Source organism: Anolis sagrei, chromosome 2 (genome assembly GCF_037176765.1).
Source record: "Anolis sagrei isolate rAnoSag1 chromosome 2, rAnoSag1.mat, whole genome shotgun sequence".
In the NCBI taxonomy this organism is placed as follows: domain Eukaryota; kingdom Metazoa; phylum Chordata; class Lepidosauria; order Squamata; family Dactyloidae; genus Anolis; species Anolis sagrei.
In genome coordinates, this window is record NC_090022.1 from 548,963 (window position 1) to 566,912 (window position 17,950).

General features: G+C 47.5%; 2 protein-coding genes and 1 pseudogene across 9 annotated transcripts in view; 2 read left to right on the plus strand and 1 right to left on the minus strand.

Annotated features, from left to right (window-relative positions):
* The window catches only part of LOC132766262 (zinc finger protein 135-like), a 457,616-nt gene that overhangs the window by 238,585 nt on the left and 201,081 nt on the right, over positions 1-17,950 (minus strand). The window lies entirely within an intron of this gene.
* Positions 1-17,950, plus strand: part of LOC132766369 (zinc finger protein ZFP2-like) — a 252,056-nt gene that overhangs the window by 138,862 nt on the left and 95,244 nt on the right. For 4 of the 8 annotated variants that reach the window (XM_067464947.1, XM_067464962.1, XM_067464955.1 and 1 more), the window contains exon 1: positions 332-541. The exons of 3 other annotated variants lie outside the window; for them this stretch is intronic. The gene's annotated coding sequence lies outside the window, so the exon portion shown is untranslated. Of the gene's footprint in view, positions 1-318; positions 542-17,950 lie in introns of those variants that run through there. One more of the 8 variants, XM_067464966.1, reaches the window with a different exon arrangement.
* Positions 1-17,950, plus strand: part of LOC132766292 (zinc finger protein 850-like) — a 50,010-nt pseudogene that overhangs the window by 15,493 nt on the left and 16,567 nt on the right.

Genomic DNA, 17,950 nt, shown 5'->3' on the forward strand with positions numbered 1-17,950 from the left:
CCCCCTGTCTCTGAATGGCAGGAATGGGCAGCAGCAGCAGCCGCCAGAGGGAGAATCCTCCCGGGAGGCCGGGTCTGCCTGGAGACTGGTGACGCGGCGAGTGGAGGCCCATTCCCATTGGCGCATCCCAATGGGAAGGAAGGAAGGAAGGAAGGAAGGAAGGAAGGAAGGAAGGAAGGAAGGAAGGCCCTCCCTCTCTCTCGGAGTGGCAGGAGAAGGAAGCACAGAGAAAAGCGCTCGGGGGAGTTTCTGCCCGGAGACTGGTGACGCCGAAGAGGGAGTCGAATTCCTATTGGCGGGCGGGCGGGTGCTGAGCCTTTGGAGGAGAAGGAAGGAAGGAAGGAGGCGCTCTTGCTCCTGACTGGCCAGCGCCGCCAAGAAGCCCCGCCTCTCTCCGGGCACCCAGCCTCCGCGCGGCCATGGCCATGTTTGGTCTTGGCGGAAGCGCAGCGAGAGGGGCCGGCCTCCGTGTCCTAGAGAGGCGAGGGAGGCTCGGGCGAGGCCTTCTTCCCCCGTGAGGAGGAGAGCCCTTCGAGTGCGGGTGAGTGAGGGAGTGAGTGAGCGTGAGTGAGTGGCGCAGGCCTGCGTGGCCCTTGGCGGGGCCCTCTGTGGGGCCTTCCGAGGTGGAGGGAACCCAGGCTGCGAGCGAGCGAGCGAGAGAGAGAGAGCGGCCTCCTCCTCCTCCTCCTCGGCTTGGGCCCTCCTGTGGCAAGCAAGGGAGGCTCGCCTTCCCCACTCCGGAGCACGGGCCCTCTTTCTCTCTTCCTTTGTTTACCCCATTAATCATCCGCCCTTCTCTCTCTCTCTCTCTCTCTCTCTCTGTGCCTGGTGGGGTCAGGATGGATGGCCTTTGGGGTCCCCCTAGACTGCCTGGAGTTCGTGGGAGCCTCCTTCCTTCCTTCCTTCCTTCCTTCCTTCCTTCCTTCCTTCCTTCCTTCCTTCCTTCCTTCCTTCTCTGGAGGGTTTAAGCCGAGGCTGGATGGCCGTCTGCGAGGAGGGATCGGGTGGTGCCTTCCTGCTTGACAGAAGGGGGTGGGAATGGATGGCCTCGCGGGTCCCGCCCGACTCTCTCCTGCCCTGACCACCCTGGACACTGGGGAGGCTTTCCTGGGCTGGGTCCAGCGGGGGGGGGGGGGTCCTCCTTCCTTCTCGGGAGGTCTCTCAGCAGAGGCTGGGTGGGCATCTGTCGGGAGGGATTGTGTTGTGTCCTCCTCCTTCCTGGGCTGGGCGACCTTTGCAGTCTCTTCCAAGTCTACCCATTTATTCATTTATTCAGCTCTTTTCCCGCCCTTCTCACCCCAAAGGAAGGAAGGAAGGAAGGGGACTCAGAGCGGATCACAAGAGGCATTTACACGCAATGTATTATATTACTCACATAGTACAATATCCGTATTACATTGTGTTGTAATATTATTAGTAATTTTACAGGTTCTTGTGGGCTTTTTCAGGCTCTATGGCCATGTTCTAGAGGCATTTCTCCTGACGTTTCGCCTGCATCTATGGCAAGCATCCTCAGAGGGAGTGACAATACAGTAATATTACATGTCCTATAACATATATATTTATAATATCTTATTATTATTATTAGGATTATATTGTATTACATTATAACATTATAAATATTATATGTATGCACAATATATTACATTATATGATTCGCATAGTACAATATCAGTATTATATATTACTATATTGTACTATGCCGTTGTATTGTACTATCATTAGTAATATTACATGCATATATGTATACACAATGCACTACATTATATTATATTATTAGGATTATACTGTATTACATCATGATATTATAAATATTACACGTCTACACAATATGTTACATTACATCGTATTATTCACATAGTACAATATCAGTATTATATATTACTATATTGTACTATACTATTCTATTGTAATATTATTAGTAATATTACAGGTCCTATAACATATATATTTATAATACCTTCTGATTATTATGAGGATTATATTGTATTACACCAGTGGTTCTCAACCTGGGCTCCCCAGATGCTTTTGGCCTACAATTCCCAGGAATACCAGCTGTTAGGATTTCTGGGAGTTGAAGGCCAAAATATATATTTATAATATGTCATTAGGATTATATTGTATGACGTTATCATGTTATAAATATTATATGTATTCACAATATATTATATTATTAGGATTATATTGTATTATAATATTATAAATATTATATGTATACACAACATTTTACATTATATTATATTATTCGCCTACCACAGGAGACAAGGTGGGACTGTCTTCCAGCCCCTCTCTCTTCACTCTGGCCCAGAGCAGCGGTTGGTGACCTGTGGTGATCACGGGGGCCAATGGGCAGTGCCGAAGGGGCCTCCTCCCTCCCTCCCTCCCTCCCTCAGGCAGGCACTCGGCAGCCCTTCATTCCTCCTCCTGGAGCCCCCCTACCTTCCTTTCCCTGCCCAAAGCAGACCCTTTAAGGAGGGGCAGCAAGGGAGGAGTGGACCCAAGGAGGGAGGCTGGTTGGGGGGGGAGGGAGAGAGGGAGCCCCTTCCCCCAATTAGGGGGCCAGGGCAAAGAGTGAGACCCTCCTGGTGTGCCCACAGAGAGGAGACAGGGAGAGGCTGGCCTTCCACGCTCTTCAAGGGAAACATTGGGAGCCATGTCGCTGGAACCGAGGCTCACGGGACTGGCTTTGCCCAGCTTGGAATTCTGAAGCCTCGGCCTGGATCCGCACTTCCTTCTCTCCCAGGATCTGGCCCCACATCCTCTGCCTTGAACTGGATTCTGTCAGTCCGCGCAGCCAAATAAACCGGGATCAGATCCTGAGAGACAGGGCGTGTGGACGTTGTTGCCTGAGACACGCAGCTCGACTTCTCTGCCCTGGGAAGCCAGAATGGCCCCCTCCTTCACTCCCTCCCCCCTCCCTCCCTGTGGTCCTTCTGGTTAAAACTTCTTCATTCGGACAGGCTTTTGAAGAGGAAGGTTTTGAAGATCAAGTCAGGGGGTGTTGTGGTGTTTGGATACTTTAGATGGATGTTACCTGTGATTTATTTTTAGTGCTGTTTGTGTCTAATTCTGTTTTGATGTCTGTATATTTCTATATTTTAAATTGCATACTAATGCTTTCATGTCAGGCCGCTTTGAGTCCCTTTGGGGAGATACGGCAGGGCAGAAATGCAACAACAACAAACAGCTCTATTTAGTTTTGGTCCTTGGTAAGTGGACTGAGGGATTCAAGCCCAACCTTCCCCTCATCCAAACAGATCTGGTCCTTTTCCCGACCTCTCTCAGGCCGGTGAGTTTCCATTGCCCTTCTTTGGGGTCCGCTACAGATCTCTTCAAAATGGCCTTTAGTTGATCCAGCTTGCCATTGGCACTAGGGATTAATCCATTCAGAATTCCCAGTGGTTTCATCACTTCTGTACCTTCGGCCAATATCTTCTTATGTTGTTTTCCTTTCTCCATTTTAGGAGGTTTCGACTGAACGTTGCCTTTGTCATATTTGGGTAAGTTTTCAAATAAATGTTTTTTTTGCAAACAAGCTCTTATATTTGGCAATGCCTCAGGAGGATGTTTGATGAATCAGTATTTCTTTATCGTGTCAGGAGCAACCAGACAGTTGTATTACATTTTTAACAAAACAAACAAACAGACAAAACACAAAGTTTGCAGGCTTGGTAGTGGATTAAATGTCCTTTGACCAGTATCTGGCCCCTTGGAGTGCCTCTGGTGTTACTATAAGAAGGTCCTCCCTTGTGCATCATGTGGAAGAAGGGCTCAGGGTGCATTGCAGCAGGTGGTCAGTGGTTTACTCTCTTCCACACTCACATGTCGTGGATTCCACTTGGTGGCCCAATTTCTTGAGGTTGGCTCTGCATCTCGTGGTGCCAGAGCGCAGTCTGTTCAGCGCCTTCCAAGTCGCCCAGTCTCCTGTGTGCCCAGGGGGAGTGTCTCATTTGGCATCACCCACGGATTGAGGTGCTGGGTTTGAGCCTGCCACTTTTGGACTCTCGCTTGCTGGGGTGTTCCAGCGAGTGTCTCTGTAGATCTTAGAAAACTATTTCTAAATTTCAGTCATTGACGTGCTGGCTGATACCCAAACAGGGGATGAGCTGGAGATGTCTCTTCCTTGGTCCTTTCACTATTGGCTGCTCCTTCCCAGCAGATGTCAGGTGGTGCAATACCGGCTAAGCAGTGTAATTTCTCCAGTGGTGTAGGGCGCAGACACCTCATGATAATGCGGCGTGACTCATTAAGAGCCACATCCACTGTTTTAGTGTGGTGGGATGTGTTCCACACTGGGCATGCATACTCAGCAGCAGAGTAGCATAGCGCAAGGGCAGATGTCTTCACTTTGTCTGGTTGTGATCCCCAGGTTGTGCCAGTCAGCTTTCTTATGATATTATTTCTAGCGCCCACTTTTTGCTTGATGTTCAGGCAGTGCTTCTTGTAGGTCAGAGCACGGTCCAGAGTGACTCCCAAGTATTTGGGTGCGCTGCAATGCTCCAGTGGGATTTCTTCCCAGGTAATCCTCAGAGCTCGGAATGCTTGTCTGTTCTTAAGGTGAAAGGCACATGTCTGTGTTTTAGATGGATTAGGGATCAGATGGTTTTCCCTGTAGTAGGCAGTAAGAGCACCTAGAGCTTCAGAGAGCTTCTGTTCAACCATCTCAAAGCTCCCTGCTTGAGCGGTGATGGCACGATCATCAGCATAGATGAAGCTCTCTGTCCCTTCTGGCAGTGGCTGGTCATGTGTGTAGATGTTGAACATGGATGGAGCAAGCACACTCTCCTGAGGCAGGCCGTTCTTCTGTTTCCGCCATCTGCTTCTCTGGCCCTGGAACTCAACAAATAAGCTCCTGTTTTGTAGCAGGTTTCCTCTGAGGCGGGTGAGACGGTCGTCCTTTGTGATACTATCCATTTTCCTCAGAAGGAGGTGGTGGTTCACAGTATCATAGGCTGCTGACAGGTCTATGAAGACAGCTCCTGTGATCTGCTGCCTTTCAAAGCCATCTTCTATGTGCTGGGTCAGGTTCAGCACTTGCGATGTGCAGCTTTTGCCTTTCCCGAAGCCAGCTTGCTGTGGGATCAGACAGGAGTCTATATTTTCCATAATTCTATGCAGAATAAGTCTCTCCAGAACTTTGTAGAGGTGGCACAACAGGGAGATTGGTCTGTAGCTTTTTGGGTCATTACGGTCTTTGCCTGGCTTCAAGATGGCGATGACTCTTGCTTTCCTCCAGATTTTGGGGATCTGACAGGATGCAGTGCAGTTGTTCATCAGCTCCATCAGCCAGCGCCTTGCTTTTGGGCCAAAGTTCTTGATTTGTTCCATCCGTAGATCATCCAGGCCAGCTGGTTGGCCATTCTTACATTTATTGAGAGCCATGTCCAATTCAGTAGATGTGAAGGGTTCATGGAGGTTGTTGTTCTCAATCTCTGGTTGCCTGGCTATTGGTTTCTTTCCTACTTTGGTGGCAAGGTTGGGTTTCCCGTTCTTCAGGAGTTGGTATGCTATCTGATCTGCCTTTATGTTGGCATGGGTATTAGGTAAATCAGTGAGTGGTGCTGACTTCTCTTCGATTCAAGGCCACGCTGAAATCCCTTCCTCCTTTCCTTCTCTCTGATCCAGGAAATGACAAATCACTAGCCGTCCCCTGCCAGGCGTTGCTGTGGCCCAGTCTGGAGATCTGGAAAATAAATTAGAAAGTATTGGTTTCAAATATATGCAATTTCTCTCCTTTCTTGATGCTTGTGGATAAACAGTATTTCTTGCTGTTTCTTTGTCAGTGTTGATGTGGAGAGTGTCTGGTTTGCCCACTCTGGAACATGCAACATGGAATTCTCCTTCTTTAGGGGTCCCTTTCCAATCTTTGATGCTATATCTCCCTGTGCATGAATCATATAGATCTATCTATATCTATGGCTATGCGGGGCTTGATGAATGCAAGGCTGGGGTGGAAATGGCTGGAAGAAACATTAACAACCTCAGATATGCAGATGACACCACTCTGATGGCCGAAAGCGAGGAGGAGCTGAAGAGCCTTCTAATCAAGGTGAAAGAAGAAAGCGCAAAAGCCGGGTTGCAGCTAAACGTCAAAAAAACTAAGATTATGGCAACAAGAATGATTAACAACTGGAAAATAGAGGGAGAAACCGTGGAGGCCGTGACAGACTTTGTATTTCTAGGTGCAAAGATGACTGCAGACGCAGACTGTGGCCAGGAAATCAGAAGACGCTTCCTTCTTGGGAGGAGAGCCATGTCCAGTCTCGATGAGATAGTAAAGAGCAGAGACATCAGACTGGCAACCAAGATCCATTGCCTAGTCCAAGCCATGGTCTTCCCTGTAGTAGTCACCTACGGATGTGAGAGCTGGACCTTCGGGAAGGCTGAGCGAAGGAAGAGAGATGCTTTTGAGCTGTGGTGTTGGAGGAAAGTGCTGAGAGTGCCTTGGACTGCGAGAAGATCCAACCAGTCCATCCTCCAGGAAATAAAGCCCGGCTGCTCACTGGAGGGAAAGATACTGGAGACAAAGTTGAAGTCCTTTGGCCACATCAGGAGGAGACAGGAAAGCCTAGAAAAGGGAATGATGCTGGGGAAAGTGGAAGGCAAAAGGAAGAGGGGCCGACCAAGGGCAAGATGGATGGATGGCATCCTTGAAGGGACTGGACTGACCTTGAGGGAGCTGGGGGTGGTAACGGCCGACAGGGAGCTCTGGCGTGGGCTGGTCCATGAGGTCACGAAGAGTCGGAGACGACTGAACGAATGAACAACAACAACATATCTATGGCTGGATGGCTCTTTGTCAAGGAAGGCTTTGATTACGTTTTCTTGCCTTTGTGAAGGGAGTTGGACTAGATGGCCTTAAGTATGGGGGTTCTGTGTGGGAAGTTTGCCCCAATGCTGTTGTTCATAGGGTTCAGAATGCTCTTTCATTCTAGGTGAACTATAAATCCCAGTAACTATTACTCCCAAATGTGAAGGTCTACTTCCCCCAAACTCCATCTGTCTTCACATTTGGGAATATGGAGTATTTGTGCCAAGTTTGGTCCAGATCCATCCTTGTTTGAGTCCACAGTGCTCTCTGGATGCAGGTGAACTACAACTCCCAAACTCAAGGTCAATGCCCACCAAACCCTTCTAGTGTTTTCTGTTTGTCATGGAAGTCCTGTATGCCACGTTTGGTTCAATTCCATCATTGGTGGAGTTCAGAATGGTGAAGTTTGGGGAAAATAGACCTTGACATTGGGGAGTTACAGTTGCTTGGACCTGCCATCAAAGAGCATTCTGAACAACTAAACTGAACCAAACTCGGTATGAAGAACTCCCTTGACCAACAGAAATTACTGGAGAGCTTTGGGGAAAATAGACCGTGACATTGGGGAGTTGGAAGTGGCTTGGATTTATAGTTTACCTGCCCTCAAAGAGCATTCTGAGCACCACCAACCATGGAACTGAACCAGACTTGGCACGCAGAACTCCCATGACCAACGGAAAATACTGGAAGGGTTTGGGAGAAAGTAACAGTGATTGGAGGTTCCCAAATGGAGAGGAGGAGGAAGAAGAGCCTGGAGGAGAATGAGGAGGAAGGCAGGAGTTCAAATTTGGTCGTATTGCGTATTTTTGCCATGTGTGGTCCAGATCCATTGTTTGGGTTCACGATGCTCTCCAGATGTAGGTGAACTACATCTCCCCCAAATCACTGTCCATTCATCCCAGCCCCCTCCAGTATTTCCTGTCGGTCACGGGGTTCTCTGTGCCACGTTTGGTCCAGGTCTGCAATTTGTGGGGTTCTCAGCAGTCTGTGGCAGTCAGAGCTGAATTGGGTGAAGGAACTGCAAATCCCTTCATCCGTTGTCCATACTCCCGAAACACATTGTTGTTGTGATTAATCACTATGCTTTAATTATGTTCAGTTTGTAACAATACAAATCAGATGTTTACGTTGCAATTCGTAACAGTTGCAGTTATGAAGTAGTAACGAAAATATGGTTGGGGGTCTCCACAACATGAGGAAGTGTATTTAGGGGTCACGGCATGAGAAAGGTGGAGAACCACTGATTTGGATGAAGGGATATCATTTTGAGGAGGTCCAGTTCAGCAGCTAGAGAATGGATTGCGCTTTTGACCACAGAAGGAACAATATATTTGGGGGGCTTGATTGTCCAAAAATTGTAGGCGACTCTAGAGATGGCAGAGGGTTCAAACCCCCCTTTGCCCCTCTTTGTCCCCCTGCGTGCCTTCTGCCTGTCCGTTTGCCCTGCTCCAGTGCCTCTTCTGTGCTCCCAATCTGACCATGCCGGGGGTCAAAGGGGAAGGTCGCAAGGGTCAGCGAAGGCCAAAGGGATTCAGAAGGCACAGAAGGCCCATCCTTGCAATTTACAGAGTTATCCCATCATCGTCATCATCATCATCATCATCATCATCATCTATGCTGCTTTCTGCTAACAATAAAAGCAACACAGGATATAATTTAGAGCTGAAAAACACACACATTAATATTAAAGATTGACACTATTTAAAATAAACAGTTGAAGCCAATTAGAAGCCTGTTCTGAGCCATCCCAGGAAAGGTAAGCAGTCCCAACCCGTCACCTTGTTGGCCATTAAAGCTGTAATGCAAACGTTAATGGATCACCTGCTGGACGCTCTCAGTTGGGCCAATACGTTGGAGGGCAATAAGCGGGACTCAGAGCTGGCCGTACTCCCAGGAGACTGAAGAGCCCTCCCCAAAACTAGGAGGCAAAGTGGGGCCCGCAATCTGCATTTACTGTGAGGAGAAAGCCATGGTAGTTGTGGATGTGATCAATACACTCTCTGGTGAATTGGGGGACCATTTACCTGGTGGCACAAGCCATACAATGTCCTGCTTAGGAAACAAGCCTGGCACTACCCAGGAGACAGCCTCAGCTCACCTGGCAGGTGATCCTCAATGAAACCCCTGCAAATGGGCTCCCGGGGCCAAAGAGGGGCCTGTAGTGGATGCAGTGAACTTGATGTCTTCCCTCCTCCCCCTTGAGCCAGAGCAGAAGCATCATCTTTAGCACTGGGGGTCCATTCATCCACCCACCCTCCCTCTACCCCCTTCTCTCGTGTCCTGCTGCTAGGCTGAGTGCCTCCCACCCTGTGTTCTGCATCCCTATCTCCGTTTTGTGGTCTTGGTGTAGAAGTTTGCTTTGTTTTTTTTTTCCTTTGCATTTGTTCTGCCTGATGTTTCACACCTTTGTGGTTTAGGTTTTGTGAGAATGCAATATGTCAAGGGACTTTGTGGCCGAATGTGCTCTCCATGTCTTCAGGTTCCTCGCTTTAGAAACGTGGGGCAGGGATCGCACTGCAGGGAAAGAGAGGGTCAGGAAAAAATGTGCTTCAGTCGGAAGAAATGAAGTATTTTTCTCCCAAGACTGACCACTTGGGATGGTCTGCCCGTACAGATGGTCACTCAGGTTCTGAGTTGGGATGTCAGGAAGCGGGATCTAGGCAGGAAACGCTTTGCAATCTGAGTCCTTTCTGCGCTGACCATATTGTTAGAAGTCTTCCTTTGCAAAGGTTGGATGACACTCTGAACACACTGCAGTTCAAATAATCTCATGCAGAGAATCGTGGGCCACTCTCCCCTCTTTGCAGGGCTTGCTCTTTGTTGGGTAAGTGTTAAAGTACTTCTCAGTAGGCAAAGGCTCTTCTCAATAGGACCGCTCTTTCTCCCTTCTTCTCCGGCATTGGCTACAGCACTAAGCTATTGTTCGTATTGTTCAATGAGGTATTTCTGTGCTCTGCTCCTGATAAGATTTTCCTCTCATTTCTCTGGCAGGTAACCTCTGAATGAACCTTCTGAAGAACACTTCCTTTGTCTTAGGTCAGGAATGAAATTACACAGCACTCACAAGAAATAAGTTGAAGAAATTATATTTCAAGCTACGTAGCTGTGTATTCAAGGAGGAAAGGGAGGATTATGCTGTGGAAAATGGGGCTTGGCAATTTATTTATTCAAATGGACTAGAGCAATACAAAGACCGAGAAGAGGAAATCAGGAGAACATATCTGTGACCTTCTGGCATAATATTTGAATCATAAATGTAAAAGAATGGAAAATCTCAATTCCTTGTCAAAATCACACACAGGGGAGAAGCGACATAACTGTATGGAATGTGGGAAATGTTTCACTGCGAGAAGTTCTCTTACTAGACATCAACGAACCCACACAGGAGAGAAGCCGTACAATTGCGTGGAATGTGGAAAGAACTTCAGTCACAGGGCAAATCTGCTTACCCATCAAAGGACCCACACAGGGGAGAAGCCACATAAATGCATGGAATGTGGAAAGAGCTTCAGTCGGAGTGGACATCTGCGTTACCATCAAAGGAGCCACACAGGGGAGAAACCACATAAATGCATGGAATGTGGAAAGAGCTTCAGTCATGGTGAAAGTCTGCGTACCCATCAAAGGATCCACACAGGGGAGAAACCACATAAATGCATGGAATGTGGAAAGAGCTTCAGTCAGAGTGGAGATCTGCGTACCCATCAAAGGATCCACACAGGGGAGAAGCCACATAAATGCATGGAATGTGGAAAGAGCTTCAGTCATAGTGAAAGTCTGCGTACCCATCAAAGGATCCACACAGGGGAGAAGCCACATAAATGCATGGAATGTGGAAAGAGCTTCAGTCACAGTGGAAATCTGCATTACCATCAAAGGAGCCACACAGGGGAGAAGCCACATAAATGCATGGAATGTGGAAAGAGCTTCAGTCGGAGTGGACATCTGCGTTACCATCAAAGGAGCCACACAGGGGAGAAGCCACATAAATGCATGGAATGTGGAAAGAGCTTCCGTCATAGTGAAAGTCTGCGTACCCATCAAAGAACCCACACAGGGGAGAAGCCACATAAATGCATGGAATGTGGAAAGAGCTTCAGTCACAGTGGAAATCTGCGTTACCATCAAAGGAGCCACACAGGGGAGAAGCCACATAAATGCATTGAATGTGGAAAGAGCTTCAGTCACAGTGGAAATCTGCGTACCCATCAAAGGATCCACACAGGGGAGAAGCCACATAAATGCATTGAATGTGGAAAGAGCTTCAGTCAGAGTGGAAGTCTGCGTACCCATCAAAGAACCCACACAGGGGAGAAGCCACATAAATGCATGGAATGTGGAAAGAGCTTCAGTCAGAGTGGATGTCTGCGTAACCATCAAAGAACCCACACAGGGGAGTAGCTACATGTCCTATATATTTGAGGATAAGCTGACCGAATATAAGACGAGGCACCTAATTTAGCACAAAAGCTGGGAAAACTTATTGACTTGAGTATAAGCTGAGGGTGGGAAATGCAGCAGCTCTTGATCAATTTCAAGAATACAAATAAAAATAGATACCAATAAAATTACAATAATTGAGGCATCTATAGGTTAACAATATTTCTGAATATTTGCATAAAACGGTAATTTGAGATAAGACTGGCGAACTCTGATTAAATCCTTTTAACCTTCTTCATTGTAAATGTGATTACGTATCCTTCCAATAATAATAAATAGGGTGAAATATTAAATGTATTATTAATAATAAATAGGGTAAAATAATAAATTAATAATCTTCATTTATCGTGTCATCTGCCACCAGAACATTGTATTACATTAATTCACTCCCCGGGGAGATTAGATCGGCGACTTCCCTCTTGTCATTTAGAAAAGAATTGAAAACTTGGATGTGGGACCAGGAGGCATTGGGACGTTCTGGCAGCTAGAGGAAGGACCTGGATGATGGACAGGAATGGACGGAACGGAATGGATTTGTGGAACTCTGAACACTGAGCGTGAGATTAGTTTACTGATTGTGTTATGTACTGATGCTTTTAACCTGTTCATGGTTTAATTGCTGTTTTGTATGCCTGTATAGTTGACATCGGCATCGAATTGTGCCTTCTTTGTAAGCCGCCCTGAGTCCCCCCTCGGGGGTGAGAAGGGCGGGGTAGAAGTAATTGAAATAAATAAATAAAAATAATTTTTTACAGAACAAAACAAACAAACAGATTAAAAAAACCACAAATTTTGCAAACTTGGTAGTTGATTAAATGTCCTTTGACCCGTACCTGGCCCCTTGGAGAGCCTCTGGTGTTGCCGCAAGAAGGTCCTCCCTTGTGCATCATGTGGCAGGGCTCAGGGTGCATTGCAGCAGGTGGTCAGTGGTTGGCTCTTCTCCCCACTCGCATGTCGTGGATTCCACTTTGTGGCCACATTTCTTAAGATTGGCTCTGCATCTCATGGTGCCCAAGCGCAGTCTGTTCAGCGCCTTCCAAGTCGCCCAGTCCTCTGTGTATCCAGGGGGGAGTCTCTCATCTGGTATCACCCACGGATTGAGGTGCTGGGTTTGAGCCTGCCACTTTTGGACTCTCGCTTGCTGAGGTGTTCTAGAGAGTGTCTCTGTAGATTGTAGAAAACTATTTCTTGATTTCAGTCGTTGACGTGCTGGCTGATACCCAAACAGGGGATGAGCTGGAGATGTCTCTGCCTTGGTCCTTTCACTATTGGCTGCTCCTTCCCGGCAGATGTCAGGTGGTGCGATACCGGCTAAGCAGTGTAATTTCTCCAGTGGTGTAGGGCGCAGACACCCCGTGATAATGCGGCATGTCTCATGAAGAGCCACATCCACTGTTTGAGCGTGGTGAGATGTGTTCCACACTGGGCATGCATACTCAGCAGCAGTGTAGCATAGCGCAAGGGCAGATGTCTTCACTGTATGTGGTTGTGATCCCCAGGTTGTGTAATAATAAGAACAATAAATAGAGTAAAATAATAAACGTAATAATAATAAATAGAGAAAAATAATACATAATATTAACACAATAAAATAAATGTAATAGTGATAGAGTAAAATAATAAATGCAATAATAATAGAATAGAATTTTAACTACAGTATGTATTTTGGGGAAAATGCTGTGTTTATATGAATAATAAAAAGTGGGGAAGACTGACTTGGGAAGGGGGTGAGAAAGAAGGACTGGAATCAAGGAAAAGTTGGAATGGGAAGGAGTGTTTGGAAAAGTGGGAAAGTGAGGTGGAAAGGAGTCTCCGGAAAAGTAAGACAGAATGGGATAGGAAGGGGGCAACTAGAAAAGGGGAAGTCTGGGGTGGGAAAAGTGTGTGGGAAAAGTGGGGGGAAGACTGAGGTAGGAAGGGAGGAAGGTGTTGTCTGTCTCATCCAAGGAGGGACCAAGCCCTGGGTCGCCTCTTCCTCCTCCTCCTCCTCTTCCCTTGAGTCCTGGCCATGGACATACAAATAAGACACCCCCTGAAAATTAGCCATAGCGTGTCTTCTTGAAAAAGAATATAAGACAGTGTCTTATTTCTGGGGAAACACGGAGAGAGCAACTTTATTTACTAGGACGCAATGGAGCCATGGCTTCAAACCACAAGGCAGGAGATTCCACCTGAACATGAGGAAGAACTTCCTGACTGGGAGAGCTGTTCAGCAGTGGAACTCTCTGCCCCAGAGTGTAATGGAGGCTCCTTCTTTGGAGCAGAGGCTGGATGACCATCTTTAGGGTGTGCTTTGAATGCGATTTTCCTGCTTCTTGGCAGAAAGGGGTGGCACTGGATGATGGCCCATGAGGTCTCTTCCAAGTCTATGATTCTATGAAACGAGATTGGGACCGACTAATAATTCACGAGTTATAACAAAGAGGGGACATTTGTTTATTGTGGGTTTTAGGAATGAGTTTATTATATTTAGAAACGGAAGAGTAAATATAGAACAGCATTTAGAGTGAGTAAATACAGATAAAAATCCTCAGGCGTCAAGAGTTGTGTTGATCCGTTGTTCTCTTACTTTTGTTCTTATTATGTCATTGTATGTTGTTCAGTCTTTCATGTTTGTTAAGGATTCTTTTTTTGAAATCCCCAAATTGTAATTTGTATAAACATGCTTTTCTTTCTTGCATTGAATAAAAATTATTTTGAAAAACCAGAGTGTGATTTGGCAGCCACAAAGGCCAGCGTGGTTCTAGGCTGTGCCGAGAGGAGACGTGGTGTTTACGTCCAAGGAAGCCACAGCCTCCTTTCTCCTGCTTTGCTCAGACCTCACCTGCAATCGCTCTGTCTCCTGTTCTGGGCAGCACAACTCAAGGCGGATATGGACAAGCCAGAATATCTCCAGAGACGGGCTGTAGGGAATGTCTGAAAAGAGCTGGGTGTGTTTAGCTTAGAGCAGTGGGTCTCGCCCTGTGGGTCTCTCCCCAGGTGTTGTGGCCTACAACTCCCAGAAATCCCAGCCAGTTGACCAGTTGTGAGGATTTCTGGGAGGTGAAGGCCAAAACGCATCTGGGGAGAGACCCACAGGGTGAGAAGAGAAGGAAGGGCTTCTTCCTCGGCAGGGGGGGGGGGGGAGGGGTCGGCCACGGAATGGTTTTTGGGGTTCATGTGACCTCCTGACTGTCGTGTAGAAAAAGATGGCTAGGAATGCACGACACTCACCTCCAGTGTGTCATGAGACAGTTCTTAATAGACGCGTGTTCACAGCACAACAATCTAAAGGGTTAAGACAACAGAGAAGATGGCGTGACAGGGACGGAATCTGGAGAGAAGGATGGGAGCGGCTTGTATGTCCACGTCCTTGTCTGCCATGCAGCTTGCTATCTGCCATTGGTTAGAGGCTGTAATGATATAGCTAATTATAATGTATGTTTCATAAATGTTGATTAATGTTACGATGTAAGTGCAGGCCAGCTGATGTGTCGCCTGAGCTGAGGCGTTGCCATAGCGACGGAACCGGCTGTGAGAATGTATCCAAGTGAGAGAAGCCAAAGGGGCGGAGCTAACTGCCACTCGGCCGGGGCAGGCGTTTGGAAAGAGGGCGTTCCTTTTAGTCAGCGGACAAGAGTGGAAGTTGGGTTCTGGTGTGTGGAGACCCTGAACCCGGGGGTTTAAGTCCTCAGCCGGTGTGTTTACAAAGTCAATTGGGCCTGTTTTAATTAGGAATTAGCTCGTGAGTGAAGGGGAAAGCGGAAGGGAGAAAAAGGCAAGTCAGTGAATCCTTAAATAAATATCTCCTTGACCAGTTCTTTATAATCAAGACTCATGTCCATTTATTGAGGAGAAGATTTACCTCAGAAGAAGGCGGCTGAAGATATTGGAAGTGGAGGGGACATGATTTTAAAAGGGAATTTTCATATATTTCCCCAATGCCCATATGTCATGATTTACTGCCATATTGGCCTATTTCTGCAGTAGGCCTTTGTTCACAGAAAATGCTGATTGTTTGAGAAATCAGTGCTCCAAAGAAGAAGTTACTATTCAAGGGTAACAACATATCCGGACAAAACCAGCTAGCTGTTTGCTAGGTAGAACCCCCAAGTTTCCCAGTCGCTCTGAAGCCATGTTTGCAACAGACTCACAGATAAGATACAGTCATGGTCAGAGAACAATGGACTATAGTTATGTTATAGTTGTGCCATTGTTAGGATCGCACGTGTGCTATAATGTCAATCAAAATCATAAACAACTAATGAACAACTGCATAGCTAGCTTAGACCAATGAAGTGATTTGTCTTTGGGAACCAATGAGATGATTGATTTCTATGTACCAATCAAACTGTTTTAATGAAAGTCATAAATAATCAATGCAACCAACTTTAGGTTGGACAAACCCCTTGATTGCATTTCCATATGCATGTTTGTCACTATTGCTTCAGCTATTGCGCAATAAATAGCATTTTGCAGTTTTAAAGATTCAACTTTCGTGGTGTCCTTCCTCGCCCTCCTTGGGAAGGGGCAATCTGCTCTTGGATTTTGCATTTGTGGATTATCTTGATCGTTTTTGCCCCTACAGAAGAAAGGATTCTGGTTGGGGTCATCATGAGTTCCTCCTTCAAAAAAGTGCCTCCAGTTAAAACATTTTCAACGTCATATCTCGGCTCCACGCACCACCACGACTTTAGTCTCCTCATTGCCCTGGTTATTGATTTGTTTATTTCCAACACTTTTACCCCGTCCTTCTCAACCCCTCCGCGGGGCACTTCCCTAGGACCCGGTGTATAGAGCAAATCGCGTTGGGATGGTCGTGGCGACCTCCGATGATGGGAGAAGGAGAGACGGAGGTCTCTAAGGTACAATGGACACCCCTGGCCATATAAAGTTTTAAAGGTCAGGACCAGCATCTGATACAAACCACGATGCTCAATTGGGAGCCAGTGTAGATGCCGCAGCACTGAAGGTGTTCTATGGCATTTCAGGGGCGTTTTTGTGAGTAACCTGGCTGCAGCATTCTGGACAATACGGAGCTTTCGGGTCGTCGAAATAGGAAGGCCAACATACAAGGCGTTACAATAGTCTAGCCTAGCATGGATGACGGTGACCGTGGCATGGATGACGGTTGCCAGAGCCTCATCCGACAGGTAAGGTGCCAGTTGCCTCGCTTGTCGTAGATGGAAAAAGGCCTGCTTGCTGGCAGCAGTGACCTGAGCCTCCATCGTCAGCTGCGAATCCAAAACGACACCCAAGCTCTTAATGGTAGGCGATGGAGATAGAGCAGCGCCATCAAAGGTAGGTAACGGATGGGTCGGACCTCTCGGGCGGCCATGCCACAGGATCTCAGTCTTCACCGGATTCACCTTCAGTCTGCTAGCACGTAGCCAGTTCGACAGAGCCTCCAGGCATAAGGTGAAATTGTCAGGGATTGACGTTACTCCAGGCTCGAAGCACAACAGGAGTTGGGTGTCATCCGCATATTGATAGCAGTCCAGGTAATGTGTTCCAAAGTTGTTGAGCCACAGAGGAGAAGGCTCTCTCCCTTGTGCCCACAAGACGAGTTTGTGAGATTGGTAGGGGTGAAAGGAGGGCCTCCCTTGAAGATCGAAGGGTTGGTACATAGAGAGAGATACGGTCACAAAGGTAGGCGGGTCCCAAACCGTTTAGGGCTTTGTAGGTGATAACCTGTACCTTGAATTGGGACCGGAAAATAACCGGCAGCCAGTGGAGCTCCTTAAACATGGGAGTCGACCGCTCCCTATAACTAGCCCCAGTTATTAATCTGGCTGCCGAACGTTGGACAAGTTGTAGTTTCTGTGCCGTCTTCAAGGGTAGCCCCACGTAGAGTGCATTGCAGTAATCCAGTCTAGAGGAGTGGACCACCATGGTCAAGTCAGACTTCACGAGGTAAGGTCGCAGCTGGTGCACAAGTTTTAACTGCGTGAAGGCCCTCCCGGCCACCGCCGACAGTCTGTCCCATTGCGTAGCTGGAGGAGGCCGCGAGAGGATTGCATTCACGTGCCTGCCTAGTGACAGTGTGGTGTGTGTTTTGACTCTGCTTCTGCTTCTCTTCCACCCTCGCTAAGTTGTGCAGGCCTCACCTAAAGAAGAGAAAGACTGTCCTGATGGGAAGAAGAGCTGTTCAGTGGTGGAGTCTGCTCCTCCCGGGAGTCCAGAAGAGTCTGTTGGGGGTTCATGGGTTGTTTATTCCTACACGGTCTGATGATGATTCGCCCATCAGCACATAAGCAATGCGAGGAGGAGATGTGTGTTCTTTAGCCGATAAACCACTGATCCGTTGGGTCATGGAGTCCAGCCCCATTCTGCTTCAAGCAGCACCACCAGACACAGCATCCTCCATGGGTTGCCCTCCAACCTCTTTTTGAGGTCACCCAGAGAGAGGACCCCCTCCCCCCCCAATCTTTCTAGGCGCTTGCCTAGATGCAACTTTTTTTGGGGGGCTGCAAAGGTCAACAACAAGCTACACAATTTTGGTCGGGAGCTCATTCCGACCTGGGCTGACTTTGACCTCCTTCTTTGGAAGCTTTTAAGCAGAGGCTGGATGGCCATCTGTCAGGGGTGATTTGAATGCAATATTCCTGCTTCTTGGCAGAATGGGGTTGGACTGGATGATGGCCCAGGAGGTCTCTTCCAACTCTTGGATTCTAGGATTCATGACCTTTTGGTCAGTAGTGATCTTTAATGCAGCCGACT